This window comes from Lolium rigidum, chromosome 1, assembly GCF_022539505.1.
Source record: "Lolium rigidum isolate FL_2022 chromosome 1, APGP_CSIRO_Lrig_0.1, whole genome shotgun sequence".
In the NCBI taxonomy this organism is placed as follows: domain Eukaryota; kingdom Viridiplantae; phylum Streptophyta; class Magnoliopsida; order Poales; family Poaceae; genus Lolium; species Lolium rigidum.
The window spans coordinates 246913240-246935036 of NC_061508.1; the positions used below are offsets into that span (position 1 = coordinate 246913240).

The following is a 21797-nucleotide window of genomic DNA, read 5'->3' on the forward strand; positions in this document are numbered from 1 at the left end:
TCGCCGGAGACCCGGTCGGGGTGCAGGTCGAACGTCGTGCAGAGCAGGTGCGAGACGGCGTCAGCGGTGACCGCCGGCCGCGTGCCAGTGATGGTGGCGACCATGGCACGGCGCGGGACAGCCTCGGCCTCCTCCATCTCGGAGGTGTAGGGCACGATGACGCGGTCCGGCCCCTGGGCGCCCGCGGCCGGCGCAGGCGTCGGAGCAACCACCATGGCGCGCTCCTGGCGCAGCGGGGGCGGGGGCGGGGGTGGTGGTGGCGGTGCCGTACGAGCCTGGAGGGCGGGGGCGCGCTGCAGCGGTGGGAGGTGGAGGCAGGCACGGTAGTACTCGCGCTGCTCCGGCGTGCAGTTTCGGGAGCCATGGCCAGAGAGCAGGTAGCGGCGGCAACGCAGTTCGTTGATGCAGTCACGAACGGCGTGCCCTGGTTCCAGGCAGCGGAAACAGAGCCCCGCCTCTGCTTCCGGCGAGGGGCTGCGCCGCGGCTGCCGCTGCGTGGCGCCGGTGTCGAGCTGCGGACGGCGTCGCTGGTGGTGCCTGCGCCGAGGCTGGAGCCACCCCTCCGCGTCCGCGCCGCGAGGTGCCGCATCGGCAGGGCGGTGGATCTCCGAGCGGGGGCCAAGGCGAGAGGAGGCGGGCGCGCGCTGAGGCGCCGCCGCCGGCGCGACAGCAGGCCGCCTGGGCGGTGAGGCCGGCGAGGGTGCGCGCGGTGGCTGCGGCGGCGTGCGCGCGACGCTGCTGTAGCTTAGCGATCCGCGACTGGAGGAGCTGTCGTCGTCGGAGGCCAGCCACCGGTCGCTGCGGCGGCGGCCGTCGTTGCTGCCGTCGGAGGCCATGCCGCGGGGGAGGAGGGAGAAGAGGGCTGGGGGGAACCTACCGGAAGGGCTCGTCGGCGGCGGGGCTACAGGCTGGAGGGGAGGGCGCGCGCGCTGCATCTAGAATCGTGCGGACCCATCCTCCTTCAATATTCTCCTGAATTCAGATTTTGGCATGAGCCTTCCATTGACATCCATAATCTATTGTGATTATGCTTTGCATAACGGGCAGCAGATATGTACAACTTGTGCCAGCATTTATTTGTAAAAGATTCAGGATTAGAACAGTGGTAGACATGCTCACTGGCTTGAGTTGATAATAATGTGCAACGTTTTCCTAACAAATTACTTGATTGGATCAAACACTAGTAGAAAACCTCTCATCCATCTAAGACTTTAATACCGGTTCCCTTACGAACCGGTATTAAAGGTGGCATTTGTACCGGTTTGGACGCTGAGGCATTCGTACCGGTTCGTTACGAGCTTTCGTACCGGTTCGTGTTAGAACCGGTACGAAAGGTCTTCGGCCGAATGGCAGTGAGGGTGGGGCCAAGGTTGGACCTTTGGTACCGGTTTGTGTTAGCAACCGGTACTAAAGGGTGCCTCATATGCTCACTGCCCCTGCCCCGCCCCCGATCCAATCTCATTTTCATCTCTCTCACATTTCTAAAACTTTTGCACCTCTCACACTCCAACAAATTTTCATTCTTTCTCCACCATTTTAACAAGATTAACAACCTCCATCTATCCAAGGGTTAGCAATATCATCCTTTCTTCCGGCGTTCCTAATTTAGCTCATTTCTTTGGTAGTTTAACTCGTACTATTTTTCTAGTGCTAGCAAGTTGTTTGATGAAATGCCTAAGTTAGGGATTTTACTTTTTTATAATCAATTTGAGCTGAAATTATGGTATATTTTGTAGGTTTTAATTAGTATCATCCCCGTCCTCACCGCCGTCGATCGCTAGCGTCGTCCCCTAGCCGAGCACCGTACAACCTCGGTGAGCCTCTTCTTTTTTATAAAAAACTTAGTTTTATGTGATGAAATTGAATATTAATTAAGTTGGTCACTCATATATCCATGATGTTGTGTACTTAATGATTTTTGATATACATATAAAATGCGAGATGAGTCGACAATGGATGTACGGTGACCGGTGCCATCCCGAGTTCATTACTCGGCATGCATTATTTTCTCAACGTGGCCGAGGCAAACAGGCGGTCGAATGGTTTCATGTATTGTCCATGTAGTTCCTGTAAGAATATGAAGGATTACTCTACCTCGAAGACCCTTCACGTCCACCTGCTGGAGAATGGTTTCATGCCCAGCTATAATTGTTGGACCAAGCACGGAGAAAGAGGGGTTATATTGGAAGATAACGAAGAAGAAGAGGATAGTGACAACTATCCCTTATTCACTGAAGACGGTGGTAGTAGAATGGGGGAAGACGAAGTCGAAGAAGAGCTCATTTTCGATGAGCCGATTTTTGATGACCCGGATGACGATTTGGGTCGGGCCATTCTTGATGCGAAGATGAACTCGCGGAAATGAAAAGGAGAGGTTGAAGTTGGAGAAAATGTTAGAGGATCACAACAAACCGTTGTACCCAAATTGCGAAAATGGTCGAGAAAAGCCGGGTACCACGCTGGAATTGCTTGCAGTGGAAGGCGGAGAATGGTACTTCCGACAAGGGATTTGAAAAGTTGCTGAAAATAATAAAGAAGATGCTTCCAGGGGAGAACGTGTTGCCCTCTAGCACGTACGAAGCAAAGAAGGTTGTCTGCCCTCTAGGATTAGAGGTGCAGAAGATACATGCATGCATCAATGACTGCATCCTCTACCGTGGGGAGTACGAGAATTTGAATGCATGCCCGGTATGTAGTGCATTGAGGTATAAGATCGAGGCGAGATGACCCCGGCGATGTTGAGGGTGAGTCCACCCCCGGAAGAGGGTTCCTGCGAAGGTGATGTGGTATGCTCCTATAATACCACGGTTGAAACGTTTGTTCCAGAACAAAGAGCATGCCAAGTTGTTGCGATGGCACAAAGAGGACCGTAAGAAAGATGTGATGCTCGAGACACCCCGCCGACGGGTCGCAGTGGAGAAAAATCGACAGAGAGTTCAAGTCATTTTCGGATGACGCAAGGAACTTAAGATTTGGTCTAAGTACGGATGGCTTTAATCCTTTCGGGGAGCAGAGCTCCAGCCATAGCACCCGGCCGGTGACTCTATGTATCTATAACCTTCCTCCTTGGTTGTGCATGAAGCGGAAGTTCATTATGATGCCGGTGCTCATCCAGGGCCCGAAGCAACCAGGCAACGACATTGATGTGTACCCGAGGCCATTGGTTGAAGAACTTTTAGAGTTGTGGCGTGACGAAGGTGTACCCGTGTGGGATGAGCACGAACAAAAGGAATTTAACCTACGAGCGTTGTTATTTGTAACCATCAATGATTGGCCTCGCTCTTGGTAACATTTCGTGGCAGTCAAACAAGGGATACAATGCATGCACACACTCGTTTAGGTGAGACTCGATAGTAATTATTTGGGAAACAAGAATGTGTACCGGGGCATCGTCGATTTCTTCCAAAACAACATCACGTAAGAAAGAGAGGAAAGCATTTCGGAGGTGAGGCAGATAACCGAACGAAGCCTACCCGCCCTAATGGGGAAGTTATATATGATATGGTCAAGGATTTAAAAGTGATCTTTGGAAAGGGTCCCGACGGACAATCTGTTCCGCATGATGTTGACGGACACGTACCCATGTGGAAGAAGAAGTCGATATTTTGGGAGCTACCCTACCGGAAATTCTTAGAGGTTCACTCGCAATCGACGTGATGCACGTGACGAAAAATCTTTGCGTGAACCTGCTAAACTTCTTGGGCGTGTATGGGAAGACAAAAGATACACCGGATGCACGGCAGGACCAACAAAGTATCCACGAAGGAAACAACCCGAATCCGGAGAAGTATCAAGGTCCTGCCAGACTATGCTCTTACCAAAGAGGAGAAGGAGATCTTTTTGAAGTCCCGAGTAGCATCAAGGTCCCGTCCGGCTTCTCGTCGAATATAAAGGGAATAATAAACATGTCGGAGAAAAAGTTTCAAAACCTAAAGTCTCATGACCGCCACGTGATTATGACACAATTACTTCCGGTTGCATTGAGGGGGCTTCGCCGGAAAATGTTCGAGTACCCATTGTGAAGCTATGTGCGTTCCTCAATGCAATTTCTCGAAGGTGATCAATCCACTTACTCTACAAAATTTACGTAAGGATGTGGTCCAATGTCTAGTCGGCTTCGAGTTGGTGTTCCCACCATCCTTCTTCAATATTATGACACATCTCCTAGTTCACCCGGTCGAAGAGATTGGCGTTCTCGGTCCCGTATTTCTACACAACATGTTCCCCTTTGAGAGATTCATGGGAGTCTTAAAGAAGTACGTTCATAACCGTGCTAGGCCGAAGGAAGCATCTCCAAGGGCTATGGAACGAGGAGGTCATTGAGTTTTGTGTTGACTTTATTCCCGACCTTAAGCCGATCGGTGTTCCTGGATCGCGCTATGAGGGGAGACTGCGTGGAAAAGGCACGCTAGGAAAGAAATCAGCAACGTGTATGGACGGACATTCTTTCACTCAAGCACACTACACAGTTCTACATAATTCCATCTTGGTGGCTCCGTACAAAAAGGAACACAAGGAGATCTTACGCTCTAAATACCCGGAGCAACGTGAAGATTGGATTGATGGAGAACACATGAAGACTTTCGGCGGTTGGTTGCAAACACGTCTCATGAATGTCACCGATGACGAGCAGCTGTACTTGTTGGCCAAGCAACCATCTTCTACTATATCGACTTTTCAAGGGTACGAGATTAATGGGAACACATTTTACACTTTCGCCCAAGACAAAAAGAGCACCAACCAAAACAGTGGTGTCCGCTTTGATGCGAGAAGATGGCAATGGGAACAATGTCACATATTATGGGTACATAGAGGAGATATGGGAACTTGACTATGGACCTAATTTCAAGGTCCCTTTGTTCCGGTGTAAATGGTTCAACCTCGAAAGACGGGGTACGAGTAGACCCGCAGTACGGAATGACTACGAGTGGATTTCAAGAATCTTGGGTACGACACCGAACCATTCGTCCTAGCCGGTGAAGTGGCTCAGTGTTTTTTATGTGAAGGATATGTCTAGCAAACCGAAAAAAAGAAAAGAAAGGCAAGAGGACACATCATACGATGAGCCAAAAAGGCACATAGTTCTTTCAGAAAAAGAAACATCGTGGGAGTAGAGGACAAGACAGACATGTCGAAGATTATAATAAGTTTGACGATATTCCACCCTTCAAGGTAAAAATTGACCCAAGCATCATCTTAAACAATGAAGATTGTCCATGGTTGCGTCGCGAGTAAGAAGAAAGGGAAACGGGCGAAGAAAACTCGAAGACTAGGTAGCTACATATAGGGATCATAACTTGTGTAATGATGTTACCGTATGTAAGATATTAACAATGGAGATGGTTGGCTTGTTTTACTAGTTAAGTCACGGGCTTGCAGGGAAATTTTTCCGAGGCGGAACTTCCGAATATGCCATATATAGGGCATGTGCACCAAGGGCATATTCGAGAAGTTCCGCCACGGGAGATTTCCCAACCCTTTCCGCAACATTGTTAGAGGAGATGGAGTCTTCCACGGGCTTGCAGGGAAATTTTTCCGAGGCGGAACTTCCGAAGATGCCATATGGCGTGTGCACCAAGGGCATCTTCGACAAGTTCCGCCACGGGAGATTTCCCAACCCTTTCCCCAACATTGTTAGAGGAGATGGAGTCTTCCACGGGCTTGCAGGGAAATGTTTCCGAGGCGGAACTTCCGAAGATGCCATAGGGCGTGTGCACCAAGGGCATCTTCGACAAGTTCCGCCACGGGAGATTTCCCAACCCTTTCCTCCATCCATGGTGATGAAACTCTCCATCCATGTTGGCTTGTTGAGCTGCTTCCCATGGTGTATCGATGCTCCTTTTATAGGCAGAGCGTCCTTATCCTGCCGACAGCTTTAGTACCGGTTGCAGACACGAACCGGTACTAAAGGTTACCCACGCGTCCTTATCCCACCGACAGGGCGTCGTGCGCTACATACTTTATCTCATCGAGCAGGGCGTCCTTATCCCGCCGACAGCTTTAGTACCGGTTGCGGCACACGAACCGGTACTAAAGGTTACCCACGCGTCCTTATCCCACCGACAGGGCGTCGTGCGCTACATACTTTATCTCATCGAGCAGGGCGTCCTTATCCTGCCGACAGCTTTAGTACCGGTTGCACCCACCAACCGGTACTAAAGGTTTGCCTCTGTCTTCCCGCCTATTTTCTTCCCACGCTTTCCATCGGTTCCCGCCTTTGTCTTCCCGCCATTTTTTCACTATATATATGTAGGCTTGGCCACCATTTACATATCACATCTAGACTCATATCTGCAAACCTCATCATTCTCTCCCATGGCTTCCATCGCATCTCTAACCCCCGGGAGGCGGAGGCGCTTTGCGCCTCGAACTACCCCTCGCCCGCCGGGCTACCGCGTCCCGACCGGCTGGTTGCTAAGCGTCGGAGGCGTACCGGTCCCTCCGGTCCCTCTAGGTGTGGCGCGCGAGATGGCCATCACGAACCACTACTACTTCGAGCTCACGCCGAGCAGCGGAGGAATCCCCAGTGGCATCCCGACTACAGCCCGACTTGGGAAAGCTTCTTCATCAATCGGCGTGAGAGGGCGCTTTCCAGGCATGAGGAGGGCGGTCCGCCTCCTTCGAACTTCAACGAGGCCGGCCGTCGGCGGTGGTGGCGCGGCCGGACTCTCCGGGCGTCATGGCCTACCGTGGCCCCCGCCTGCGCTACCCTCAGTCCCAGCCCACGCGTGCTCACCCGCCGACCGGAGAGTACCGCGACCCCGATGCCAGCGACGATGATGACGGCGACTACGACGACTACAGTGGCGAGTACTACAGGGCTAGGCAGGAGTATGACTGAAGAATGACTCCAACAGTAGAATTTGGCCATGTATCTTTAATTTTCAGTTAAGCTATGTACTTTTAATTCGAGTTCAATCGTAATAAAATTTTATTCCCGCCCTTTCTTTCCCGCCTTTTTTCTCCCACGCGCGGCGTCGTGGCGGGAAAGTTTCCCGCGCGACGTCGTACGTGGCGGGAAACTTTCCCGCGAGGACGGCGTCGTGGCGGGAGTAAAGAAAACAAATAGAAAAGAAATATAAAAGAAATGCAAAGAAAAGAAATAGAAAAAAGGAAAGAAATGAAATGAAATAAAAAAAAGGAAAGAAATGAAATGAAATAGAAAAGAAAAAGAAAAAGAAAAGCAATAGAAAATAATAAAAAGAAAAGAAATAGAAAATAAAAGAAAAAGAAACAGAAAAGTAAAAAAGAAACAGAAAAGAAAAAAAGAAATAAAAAAAGGAAAGAAATGAAATGAAATAGAAAAGAAAAAGAAAAAGAAAAGCAATAGAAAACAATAAAAAGAAAAAAATAGAAAATAAAAGAAAAAGAAACAGAAAAGTAAAAAGAAACAGAAAAGAAAAAAAATAGAAAAGAAAAGGAAAGAAAAGAAATAGAAAAGCAATAGAAAATAATAAAAAGAAAAGAAATAGAAAATAAAAGAAAAAGAAACAGAAAAGTAAAAAAGAAACAGAAAAGTAAAAAAGAAACAGAAAAGATAAAAAGAAAAAGAAAAACTAAAAAAAAGATTTGGTACCGGTTGGTGCCACCAACCGGTACGAAAGGTCTTTCGTACCGGTTGGTGCCACCAACCGGTACCAAAGGCCCTCTCCCCTGTGTTATCACTTAGGCGTGGCAAAACTTCGCCAAATCAACAGCTCCTCCGCGCGCAGACAGGCCCGAGCTCGCCGTCGCCCGCGTCGTCGCCCGCAGCTCTTGCCGTAGCTCCACGCGCCGCCGCCATCGCCGAAGCTCCACGCGCCGCCGCCGTCGTCGTTTCCCGCAGCAGCAGGCCACCGTCGCGCGCAGCAACAGGCCGGGTCGCCGTCGTCGCCGCGTCGCCCGCCGCTCTCCACCTCTCCCCGCGCCGGCAACCGAGGTGAGCACCCCCTCCTCTCCCTCCCTCGCCTCGCCTCCCTCGCCTCGCCTCCCTGGCCGCCGCGCGCCTCGCCGGGAGGAGCCCGCGCACGCGTCGACTGCCGCGCCGCTGTCGCCGCCGGCCTTCCCTCACGCACGCCCGCAGCCTGCTCGACGAAATGCCGCTCCGCCACGAACCCCAGCGGCTGCGACAGCACGTCGCCGACTGACGCGCGAACCGACGCCGCGGCGGCGCTGGTCTTCCCGTCGCCGGCCTTCACAGCTCCCGACCCGGACCCCGGCCTCGTGGAGGCGGCGGGGGCATCCGCCGGGGAGGAGGAGGCGTCGTCGTGCTGCGCCATGACGCGCACCGTGAGCCTCTGCCCGGCGTCGCAGTGCCCGGACGACGACGGGGAACAGGCGGCGAGGCTCAACGGGAGGCGCCGACGGCTGATGCTGACTCGGGCGGCGCGGTCGGCGATGCAGAGGAGCAGCGGCCGCGGGGAAAGAGACACATCGGCGGCTGCACGGAGAGCAGCACGGCCTCCCCAGTCCTCTGCGCTGATGGGGGCGGCTCCGTCTTGCCTGCCGCCGGCGCTGCTCATTATGGCAAATGTGAAGGAGAGGTGCGAGGGGGCGGTACGATGGAGGTTGTGGCGGCTAAGGTTTGTGTGAAGGAGATGATGAGGCAGCCGAGCGCACGTCCCTCTTGGGGGGCTCTCCGACAAATTCGTATGTGTAGTGAATTGAGGACTTACTGTATGTGTTGCCAAGAAAACCAGCCCCAACAAGTTCCCGGCGCGCCGCTGATGAAGTAGAGGGGGCCGCTCCGCTCGAGCCGGAGCCTGGCCTCCTCGCCGCCGTCCAGCCCCTGGCGTCGCCACCGACGGTGAGCATCCGCGGCGAGGACGCGGAGACGGAGGCGAGAATTGCGCAAGCAGCGACGACAGCCGATAGGAGGAAGGTGGTGGCCATGGCGATTCTTGGCGCGCGAGTGGGTTCGTCTACCTCTTGAGCTCTGTACGGCCGGGGAGGAGGCGATCGAGGAGCTTATATAGCGGCAGGGAGGTGGGCAGCGTACGTGGGTGAGGTGCGGGGCGGTTTTGTGACGAGACGTGGCGGGATCGGAGGCCGTTGATGGGGGTGAAGGTGGGGATTTGGACGGCGGCGAGCGTGCATGAGATTGGTGAGAGTTATATGATCAGCACCGTGTCCGTGGCCGTGGCGGTCCGTTAGGGTTTTTTTTTTGCTTTCTTCATTTCAATTGTTATCCATCTAGCAATCTGTTATATGATCATGACATGATGAATGAAATACAATTGTTTTCTTAATTTTGTAGTGACATTGAGGTATGGAGGACGGCACCTTCGTCCGAGATGAGGAGGGGGAAGAAGCGGTGCAGCAATTGATCTATGAGAGTGCCCGTGGTCCGGAACCCGACGATGGAGATGACAACGAGTTCCAAGACTTTCTGAATGATTCCGGCGAGGGACTTGAGTCTGAACAAGTTAGAAGAGACAACGAAGTGTCCATCACAAACTCCGGCGAGGTGTATATCTATGTATCAATTAGTCTATATGTTCATCCCTAGATGCATTCATTTATTTGTATTGCACTTATTAACGAATAATTTTTTGTTTTAGCCTTCTGGATCATTGAGCAAGACAGTTAGATCAAAACGAGGCCCGACGCGGGTGCTAAAGGGCGAGGGCAGGTTAGCCCTCACGGCATTCAAGGATAATGGTGAACCAGTGGAGCCCAAGGAGTTTTGCCGCAAATTTACAAGTCAATCCGGAGTTATTGTTAGGGACCATGTACCGATTAGCATTCAAGAGTGGCATAAGCCGAAGAACCCGGAGAGTGGTGCTAGTTATGTCAACGACAAGATGAAAAAATTTCTTTGGGACACGCTACTGACAAAGTTCAGCCTACCGGAAGACATGACGGAAGGCCAGAAGAATAAAGTCAAGGAATGGACATGGAAGAAGATGGCCATACAATTCCAGAGCTTCAAGAAAAATTTATGGGACAAATATAAGAATGAAGATCCAGTATTCGATGATAATCTAGTGAAGATAAAAGATCACTGGGCCGCATTTAAGGAATATAAGAAATCGTCTACTTTTGTGTCCCGATCGAAGAAAAATACCGAAAATGCTGCAAAGAAGAAACTTCCGCATCATTTGGGGTCAGGTGGCTACAAGAGTGCCATTCCGAAGTGGACAGCATTTGAGAATAAACTGATGGATCATGGAATCACTCCACAGACATGGGACTGGCCCGAACGGTCCAAGTTCTGGTTGTTCGCTCATGGGGCAGGGTTGGACCCAAAGACAGGGCTGATCGTTGCGAAGGGAAAATGGAAGGAAAAAATTGAGGCAATTGTACCGAAGCTTGTAGATGCAATTGAAAAGGTCGAAAGGGAGAGTACATTCCCGATCGAGAGAATGACGAGCTGACACTCGCTCCGGGGAACCCCGAACATGTTGGACGGGTACGAGCTCGCCCAGAGTCTCACCATGAAGGAAGCGTGGCCGGACAGCGCCGACACTTATAGAAGCCGTTCGCGAAAGAAGAAGAAGGACGCCGACATTGTAACGGAGTTGTTATCTAGGGTGGAGGCTCTTGAGAGAAATCAGAGGGCACCTCGATCAGCCGCTGTTTCTACAGGATCCACAAGCCGATGCTGCCCCATCTCAGCGAAGAAGCAGTGTCGGTTCCTCGCATCTTGACGGATGTGGAGGAAGCTACCCCGTGGATTATGTCACGGAGAAGACAGATTGCAAGCTACATATGTTAATTAGGACCACGTCTGTTAAGGTGGCGGTCGGCTATGTGTACCCAAGTGAAGATGGAGCAATGCACCATCATATGCCCATTCCACCTGGTTGTGTTCGTGTCGGGGTGGATGAAGTTGTTTCGGGTTTTGAAAAAGTGGAGCTTGATATTCCTAGAGGTGAAGATGAGAGGACACCGGCCGATGTCAAGCACGGTTTCGCCCTATGGCCGAAGAAGTACGTCGTCCTTTTGCAAAGGCCACCGACTCCTACACATGAGCAGCAAATGCCATCGACTCCTCCCCGGTGGCGGTCCCGGTGAGCAGCCAAGTCCACACCTACCCGAGAGGGACCCCAGCCGTGAGTCCACCATCTCGAGATCCTCCACGTAAGACAGCCGTCCGTTAAGCGGAACGGTACGCCGCCTAGGAAGAAAGCTAGAAAGGAGAAACAACCGCCGCCTCCCGAGAAGTTACCTTGGGAAAAAACTCCGCAGGAAAACGCGGAGGCCGTTCAGGCCGAGGTGAAGAAATTTTTTGCACCGAAAGTGCCGTAGATACCTTTCGAGAAGACACTAGATCGGGAGAAAGTTGTGCGTACCGTTGACAATCTATATGACCCCGTACCATCGCCGCCATCCGACTATGCGCGTTCTATTGAAAGGTCGTATGACAAGATGATCGAGGCGACAAAACCCGTTCAATCGGGTATCGTGGAGATAAAAGGGATACACGGTGTCTACCAGCTCGGACAACAACCCGTTCAATCGGTCGCCCCTCTCAAGGTGTTTGACGGGAAGACCGTTCAAAGTTCTCGACAAGACGCAACTGATTATGCCTTAGCCGAACGAGCATATCGGCTTGTTCAAGGGAAAGATTTGGTCGAGAATCTCAGGAAGGTACCAACATGTATGTGTAACTTGCATTCGTGGTACCTTAAGGCCTCAAAGGAAGGGATCCAGACTATCATGGTGCGAGTTAGGGAAGAGCACTACTTCCAGGAGTACTGTGTGAACGTTGACTTCACCGAACTCTTTCAGTTATACAATCTCCGGGCCCTCGACAAATCAATCATCAGTTGCTATTGTCTGTAAGTGATTTATTTATTTAATTTGAGAAGTCGTTCATTGTCTGCGGATTATAATCTTTTGTGCGCTATATTATGCAGATCGAAGATGCTCGAATGCAAAAGGGACGATATCACAGACATTGGGTTCATTGACCCGAACACAATGCATGTCAAAACCATAGAGAATCCCCTCTATAACAAGGATACACCGCAGACTTTGCTAAGGTTTTTGAAGCGACAACGTGACAAAAAGCTAATACTTTGGCCTTACAACTTCGAGTGAGTCTTACTCGTCTTATAACACATTATATTTTGCTCACCGTATGTCAAAATTTTAACTAATGACTTATGTATATGACACTACATATTGAAACGTGCGTAGGTTTCACTTTATTCTTCTCGTCATCAATTTGGAAATTGGAGAAGTTGAAGTCTTGGACTCACTAAGCAAAAAAAAAGGATCTATACGTGTCTTGTTTTTTAATGCTCAGAAGGTAATTTTAATTCTTATCGGTTTGTTTCGTTAATTTCCTGCTTTGAACTAATTGATGACTCTTTTATGCATTTTCTTTTGTCGAGCAGCGTATGGCAAACTTTCATCAAGGAAGATACGTCCCGTGAATGGAAACCGAAGCTGCGATGGCGTGCGAAAGTAAGTAGTACTACCTAGGTCCACACACCTTTTAATTATCATACTTGACTATTGTTTGATTGAATTATATTCTTGTAAAGAAATGCCCGCAACAACCTCCGGGGACCGATCTCTGTGGATTCTTCGTTTGCGAGTACATCCGCAGAATTGTCAACGAGAGAACGAGAGGTACAAAAACAATCTTCACAAATTTGTTTTGTTATCATAAGTTGTGCTGAGTTTCAGTAATAGTTGTTTCATGTATTCATTTGTATCTTATTCTTTTATAGTTGGCAAGAAAGCGGAACAAGCTCTCAATCGATGACCGCTTCATAGCAATAGGCGAGGAATTGGCGGGATTTTTCCTTCGGGACGTCATACCACAACTCGCAGAGCACCACTATGAATGAAGATGTACATGTTACATATATAGTTGACTCGAAGAGTACCACTATGCTACATGTAATAGACATATATAGAGTACGCCTCGGAGAGCACCACTATATATGCATGAAGATCGATCTTCATGCATAGTGCTACTTAATTTGCAATCTTATGCAATAACATGTGTGTTATATTATATGCACCAACTTGCTATGCATCATCTTGATCTTCATGTACTACCTAAACCCAAACGCGTTTCTGGTGCATCGACGCGATATGAAACAAACCGATATCCCTAAACCTCTCCAAAACCCTAAAAAGCCAATTCTCTGCCGCGGCAGAGATTTGGGCAAATTCCCTGCCGCGGGGGGAACCTTTGGTACCGGTTCGTATTACCAACCGGTACCAAAGATCCTTAGCCCTGAGCTCTCCTGGTGGCCCATGTGGAGGCCCCTTTTATACCGGTTCGTAAGCAACCGGTACGAAAGGGGGGGGGGGGCTTTAGTGCCGGAAATTTTATACCGGTTGCAGAACCGGTACGAATGCCCCTCTGGAACCGGTACGCATGGACGTTTTTCTACTAGTGAAATAACTACTGACTGGTTTGCCATGCATTGAAGAACTCATAGCAAATTATTTTCCAACCTTTGTCCCCAAGTCCTCTTGAACATCCGAGACACTGTTTGTCAGTGTTGCTGGTATATGGGGTAAAGGTCTTTGTATACGTCATGATACCAGTATCTGTTTCTGAAAATATTAATGTTTTTTATGTATGTCAGATTCAAAGGCTAAACAATTTTTGATTTTTCTTAATTCTATCAAGAAACAACAACAACCTTATTTTATGTATGCATCGCTAAGCTTATCGCCAAGGTCATGTCCCTACGCCTAACACCTGTCCTCCCGACTCTGGTCTCTCCAAATCAGTCCGCTTTCATTAAAGGAAGGGCAATCCATGACAATTTCATGCTGGTACAGCAGATGGCCAAATCCTTTCACACCGCCAACACACCTACAGTGCTTCTCAAGCTTGACATTGCTCGTGCTTTCGACACTGTCTCCTGGCCCTTCATCGTGGAGTTGCTTCAACACTTTGGTTTTGGCCATATCTGGATCAACATAGTATGTCTCCTGCTATCCACGGCATCGACTCGCATTCTGGTCAACAGTGTCCCCGGAGACGAAATCTTTCATCACCGTGGAGTGCGACAAGGCGACCCCCTGTCCCCGATGTTGTTTGTTCTGGCCATGGAGGTATTCCATCTACTCATCGACTTCGCCGCACGCTTGGGGTTGCTGGCCGCTCTACCTGGGAGTCGTGGGGCCTGTCGTACCTCCCTCTACGCCGATGACACGGTCGTTTTCATCAAGCCTACCATCTCTGATTGCGAAACCATCAAGGACCTACTGCAGCTGTTCGGGGTGGCCAGTGGCTTGCATACCAACATCCTCAAGAGTTCCGCCACTCCGATTCGATGCAGCGAGGAGGAGCGAGGGATCATTGCACAACACCTGCTATGCCCAGTTAAGGACTTCCCTATCCCCTACCTGGGTGTCCCATTATCTATCTGGAAACTTCGGGTACAAGATTTGCAGCCACTGATTGACAATCTCCACAACAAACTTTCTGGTTGGCGGGCCGGCTTGCTGTCCAAAGGAGATAGGCTAGTGCTTGTCAAATCTGTGCTGGCAACAACACCCATCCACATCATGCTCGCCACTGACATCCCCAAACTCATCAAGGATGCAATTATCAAGTGCCAGCGATCTTTCTTCTGGGCCAATGGACGTGACGACGGCGGTGGCAGCTGCGCTGTTGCTTGGAAGGATGTATGCCGCCCGAATGATCTCGGTGGCCTGGGAGTTCTTGACATCAAAAGAATGAGCTGGGAACTTCGGGCCAGATGGCCATGGCTTGGTCGTACTGATGCTACAAGGCCTTGGGCCAACTTCCCTGTCAAGTGCAACAGGAACATCACCTCCCTGCTCCATGCTGCAACCGTCGTGAAGCTTGGCAATGGAAGCAAAGCCTTATTTTGGACTGATCGCTGGCTTGATGGGCAAAGCATCTCGGACTTGGCACCTCAGGTTTTTGCTGCCATCAGTACACGCGCATCCAAAATTCAGAAAGTGGCTACAGCTCTCCCTAGAAATGCCTGGATACAAGACATCACAACTGTTCTATCCGCTGATGGCATTGTCCAGTTCCTCAACCTGATCGAGATCCTTGGTGCTCAGCAGACTAACCCTGATGTTGAAGATGAGATTGTCTGGCATCTATCTGCCTCTGGTGAATACTCCTCCCAATCAGCCTATAGAGCCCTCTTCGCAGGAACAACACCTTCGTCTCACCACAGCTCGATCTGGGAATGCTGGGCACCTCTAAAATGCAAAGTCTTTGCTTGGCTCGCCTTGAGGGATCGGTGCTGGACCAATGAGCGGCGCCTACGCCACGGCCTGACTGACAATGACACATGTGCTCTATGCGATCAGGATTCAGAGTCCATAACACACCTCTTGGTACAGTGTTCATTCTCGCAGCAAATATGGTTCGACATCTACAACAGGCTAAACCTCCAGACATGCTTGCCTGACCCCAACAGTGAGTTCAGTTCTTGGTTCCAAACTGCTACATCGAATGCACAGAGCACAATTCACAATTCAGAAGGGTGCCAGGTCGATCATTATCCTTACCATTTGGAGACTTTGGAAAGCTCGGAATGATGCAATTTTCAAAAATGTTGCACCCAACAGACAAGATCTGGTCGTCACAATCCTTGACGAAGCTAAGCTATGGATGACAGCCGGTGCAACAGCCCTGCGTCGGCTACCCTTACACGCTAGACCCCCCGATGTTGAACCCTGAGTGAAAGAGAGTGGCTAACAAAGTTAGTCCTGTATAGTTGTGTTTTTTTTCCTTTCTTTTCCTTTACTCTTGTAGCTCTGCTACCTCCTGTTTGCTCCCGTCTTCTCGACGGGTTTCTTCTAATATATAATGACGCATGCTTTGGCATGTGTTGGAGAAAAAAAATTCCAGTACCAATAATTTTTTAGGTCTCAGGTATATGACTTATGACTTGGCTTCGAGATCTTATGGGTTTCAACTCTAGCCTACCCAACTTGTTTGGGACTGAAAGGCTTGGTTGTTGTTGTTGTTGTTGTTGTTGTTGTTGTAGGTATATGACTTATGACATAGAACGCCTATGGCGAGATGATCGATGTGCTTCGTACGATAACCTATGCTTGTGACAACATGGGATTATCTCTATCATGTGCAGCAACAGAAGCCTGTCATGACAATGGTATTTAAGATGCTTGAATTCTCTGCAATCAAAGTTACTTTCTGAACTAGCAAACATTGGCCTGAAATTTACATTTGTTGGTATAACCACAGGGAAATGTGAAATTTTTTAGTTCTTACTTTTCGTAGCAATTTTATCTATTATGTGGAAAAAACATCATGCCTTTCTCAGAAAATTTGTTACTTTGAACTTTGAAAGCATCTATCTTTGATCTGGCATTGCAGGACAATGTCGATCATTAGAGAACTGTGGCCACAAAGATAGAGTCTCATTTAAAAGCTTGGTACCACACATTAGCTGATCTTTTGCAATTGATGAAAGCGGCCGGTTAATGAAATATTGAATCCATGGAGCATTAATGATCATTGTCGTTCTATATAAGTTTTGTCCCTTCTTTCACCATAATAATCTAATGGACTACAGATTCATCATCAATCAGTCAGATTTCAAGTGCCAGGATTCCATAAAGTTAATTATCCCATGTATTAGTCTGCCTCGAAGTAGCTAATATGACAGGCTTTATGTGATCAGATTTTCTATATAGCATTGTAATTTCTGAATAAAGTATCCTGACCGTTTCTAACATTTTGGATCAAATTTCGTAGCGAATATTTAGTAGTTTAGTAACAGTAATGTCCCTTCTCCATGGGCAGTCGCGTCATATATATAGTTTACTTATTGGCAGTATTGTCCAATTGTCTACATTTTAACTGGCAGTACATACTTCTCATGATTTCCATTTTCTCCTCTGTCAGGGTGATATTAATTAATGGATAGATATAAACTTAACTTGGGTAGATGTTTTGTTGGAGAAGGGGACATAAAGTGGTTGGACAAGAATCGGACTACGAGAGGGGGATGCAGCCAGAGGTTGCTGGGGAGGAGGAAACATGCGGAACATGACTGGCTTTTTATGCATACATTTTGTCAGATTAAAGATTGTTTCATTCCTAACTTTTAAGGACTAGATTATGCTACGCCTACTAATTATGATGTTTAAGCATCGAAGAACAGTGATATATTTAAAGGAAACTTCAGTGGTATGCAAACTAGGTTTGACAAAATAAATGGATCAATACTTGCATTAAGATATATTTGGCGATCAATCATGATGTTCTATGAATCGTCAAACACAAGGCAAAGATCTGAAAGGCAAAACTCTATCCATTGCCAGCTGGTAAAACCATTTGAATTTTATGCCACTTTTGAATATTTTGACATTATTTCATACCATTGATGCGAGTTGTGCAAATAATCTCTAGATATGGAGATTTAGAGAAGATTAGAACATATGACATCAAAGTTGAGATGTTTGAGCACATGAGGAGTGCCAAGAAGATTCGAGAGATGGATACTAAAGAAGAGCTTACAAACGCATTTGATATTATCGGCCAAGATAAACATGTAAGAGTTTCAGTCTTTTTTCCTTATACGCATAATCTAGAAATTGATGTGCCTGACTGCACCTTTCCAAGTTATCAAATGTGAGCTGGCCCATATTAGGCAATCAAATAAACAAATTTCTTAGTAGACATTCGACCATTTTTTCTTCTTGCAGGCGCTTAATTATTTGACATTTATTTTACATCTATGTGTGCAATTAGTGAACCAAGTTAGTAAGTAGGTAACTAAACTACTAATCAGAGTCACAGTTGTCCACGTTCCAAGTTCGTGGTCATATGCATTGGCCTACTTGAGAATATTCTCGGATGGAGTTCTATAAAAGTTTAAAGGACACTTGTTCAAGTTTCTTCACCTGTTTTGTTTCTTATGATTCTAGCTTGGGTGAAGGCTTTCCAAAATGCTAGCTATGTTATTTATTTTATATAATCTGATAGTAAATTTGGTGAATTAGAAAACTAAAAGGTTGTGAGAAGTAGCCACTACTTATGTTCTGATACTAGGGTCATGTTTAACATGTAGAAGATTGTCAAGACGAATAAGGGCGTGATCAGTGTGAACAAAGCTCATGGAGCAATCATGGATTCATAAGCAGTGCTAGAAGCTTCCAAAAACTGGCCATGTCGCTGGTAAAAACAATTGACTACTCTCACGCAAATGGTCAATCAGTCTGCCAAAATGAATATAACTTCCTCTATCATAGAGATGTTATTAAGGTGAAAACTGGTATTCATGATATTGATATTTTCAAGTGACATGAAGCCACTTTACTCTGTAATAAGAGAAATAATATTGAAATAGTATTATATTATTATTCAATCCTGGACCTGTTGGCAGGTCCTAAAAGTTGATTTTGTTTTGGTTATGGCTTGTGTTGTATCCAAATAAGCAAGTATATTTATGGTGAAGGTGAATATTGTTGTCAAGATCCTGATCCCTTGTTACTTTTGTAAGTCTTTCAAGATGAGGCGACCATTTCTTATGTTAAGTCTTTCGAGAAGAGCTGACTGAACAGATTACAATGGTTCATGGTTGTCTCTCTTAGGAATCCGACTGATAATTTTTTTTTTGTACTAGAGTATTGAACTGAATGAAAAAATTATTGTTCCAACTGTGCTTAATTAACAAGATTGAGGGGCTGATAAAGTGGTAATAACATTTCATATTGAGTTTAAATGTTTCGTCCTCAAAGCATTTCACTCAAATGGCCAATAGCTTAACCTACCATAGAAAAGTTGTGATATTTAAGAGTGCTTCAAACCACAGTGTAAATACATTGCCATGTGCTTGCCATATTTATTGGAACGAGTTAATGCTAGAACAATTTTATCAACATTATTGTTCATAACTTGGAAGGTTGAAATCTTAGAATTTAGCTATCACGCTGAGGCATGAGGATATTTAGACATGAACCAAATAGATGTATCATAATAAGTAGAATTTTTTCTTTGAAGGAAACTTTTCCTATGAATAAGAATGCTATTTGGACTTTGCCTGGCATCCATCGGAGTTTAACTAAGGTGGCCTAATAAGCGCAGATTTTTGTTTTCATTGGGAGAGCAGAAAGAAAGGGTTAGTGTTAAAAAATTCAGCCATCTTTTTTTATCGTATACAGTAACATCAATCTCATTCTCACCATGTAGCATGCTATCATGTATATCTACTTACAATTTTTTTTGCTTCCTGTAATATTTTAGGACTCTACGGTGGGCAAATCACCAATCTAAACAAATTTCTTATTAATTAGCAAGGTCTATATATGCATCTGGTGGTTTAAATTTAATAGGCCAACACTATTTGTATGCTTGGGTCTAATTTGCTCGGCCGTGGCAACAAGAATAAAATTTTAGTGCATCATGTCTCTTTATTCTTAACTGCACAAGAATAAAAATTTAAATATTTCTCAAGATTTGCAAGAACTATAACTATCTACCGGTGAGAGCATATATCCGAGTATTTTTGTTTCCGGTCCGAGTCCGCTCCATTTCCGATTCAAATCCGCACACCGATATATCCGCATTCGAATCCAAAACCGATCAATATCCGCTCCGATCCGAATCCGAGAAAAATATATGGTAGAGGATATGGTATGAGTAAATCCGATCCGATACAATCCTTTTACACCCTATGTATAGTCAAATTTATCGCTTCTCATGATTTTCGGGAAAAATTGGGACCATATCAACGATTTTTGTCAAAAACCTTGGATAGTGAGTGGGACTTTCAACACTACAACATGACCAATTCGAAGTTGTTAGTTGTGTCGTGAGGAGGAAAAACATATTAGAAAGTTCGCCAATCAACCCGTAGCAAAGCACGGGCATATTTACTAGTCATCTTCTAAACCTATAGGGCGCCTTTTGGTATGCTGGGCGCCCCTTGGCTAGCATCGGCCCAACAATTTTTGGCCCATTTGGTTGCCTGGGTTCACTTGCGTTGTTGCACAAACCAGATGGGATATTAAAGCACCCTCAGGCCAGACCCTCGAGGAACGACCGAATCGGCCGTTTCTAGCGATGCAGGCAAATCTACGCAGTTGATGCAAACGGGAATCTTCGGCGCACACGTGGGGACGAGGAGGGAGATGGTGGGAGCTGCAGCGTGCATCGGCGAAAAGAGAAAAGGGGGCGGGAAGGATTCCGTCATCTCCTGCCGCACCCCATCACCTATTTCTACCCCCTCCTCCATTCTCCTCTCAAATTTCGAGCTCCTCCTCCCGTCGACAAGCAGGTAAGAGGCACAAACATCTCCGGGCGGTGATGGTGGCAGCGGCGGCGTCGGTGGCGACTGCATCTGGGTGGCTTCATCTTCTTCCTTAGCACTCACTAGTAGGAAAAGGCTCATTAGTGGCGCACCAAAAAAGCTATTCTGTGGCGCATGGGCGGTGCGCCACAGAATTCTCGCCACAAAAATAAGAATTCTTTGGCGCACCTGCCCATGCGCCACAGAAAGTCTTATTTCTGTGGCGCACCGGCGGGTGGTGCGCCATAGAAAGAGAAAGTCTTACTTCTGTGGCGCACCGGCAGGTGGTGCGCCACATAATTGTTTTTTGAAATTTTTTGAAAAAATGGCGGCCAGATCTAGATCTAGATCTGGGGGCGCCAATTGTTTTTTGAAATTTCGCTGGAAGGTCGCCGGAGGTGGGTGGTTGGGTGGGTTGGGTGGGTGGACGAGGAGGCCGGCCGGAGGAGGTGGTGGTGGAGTAGGAGTAGGAGGAGGAGGAGGTGGTGGTGGTGGTGAAGGAGGAGGAGGTGGTGGTGGAGGAGGAGGAGGAGGAGGTGGCGGTGGAGGAGGAGGTGGTCGCCGGAGGAGGAGGAGAAGGTGGTGGTCGCCGGAGGAGATGGAGGAGGAGGAGGTGGTCGCCGGAGGAGGAGGAGAAGGTGGTGGTCGCCGGAGGAGATGGAGGAGGAGGTGGTCGCTGGAGGAGGAGGAGAAGGTGGTGGTGGTCGCCGGAGGAGGTGGTGGTCACCGGAGGAGGAGGAGTAGGTGGTGGTCGCCGGAGGAGGTCACCGAAGGAGGAGGTCGGAGGAGGTGGTGAAAGGACACGGATGTCGCCTAGAGGGGGGGGGGTGGGTGAATAGGCGGTTTAAAACTTTTACGAGATGGGCTTAACAAATGCGGAATAAAACTAGCGTTTACTTTGTCAAGCCCAAAGCCTATATACTATGGTTCACCTATGTGCACCAACAACTTATGCTAAGCAATACAAGCAACTTATGTGATAGCAAGATATATAACTTCAAGCACGATGGATATCACAAAGTAAAGTGCATAAGTAAGGAGCTCGGGTATAGAGATAACCGAGGCACGCGGGAGACGACGATGTAGCCCGAAGTTCACACTCTTGCGAGTGCTACTCTCCGTTGGAGTGGTGTGGAGGACAAGTCACTCCAAAAGCACGAGGGCCACTGTATTCTCCTCGAGAATTCCCACCAAGAGGGATGTCCTCGAACCACTATGTAACCTTAGGGAGGTTACCAAACCCGCACAAAGCTTGGGGCTATCTCCACAACTTAATTGGAGGCTCCCAACAAATTGCCACAAAGGCCTTGCCCTTGAAGAATCTCCACAACTTAATTGGAGTCCCCAAGAACACCACTAAGATGCCAAAAAGGTCTTGCCCTTGAAGATTCTCCTTAGAGTGCACGACAGATCAACATAACCAAAACCAAGTACTAACATAGCATGCACACCGTCACCTTCACGCTACGAAAGGAGGCACTAGATCACATCAATACCATCATAGCAATAGTTAACTTCATAATCTACAGAGATCACAATCATAGCGTCTACACCAAGTACTACACGATGCACACACTATCACCATTACACCGTGCA

General features: G+C 47.8%; 1 long non-coding RNA gene across 1 annotated transcript; it reads left to right on the forward strand.

The window, feature by feature from the left end:
• The first annotated feature begins 15785 nt into the window (after nt 1-15785).
• On the forward strand, nt 15786-18343 carry LOC124683452. Its single transcript, XR_006996695.1, has 3 exons — nt 15786-15817; nt 15933-17462; nt 17982-18343. It is a non-coding gene; the product is annotated as an uncharacterized LOC124683452 (long non-coding RNA).
• Nucleotides 18344-21797: the final 3454 nt, after the last annotated feature.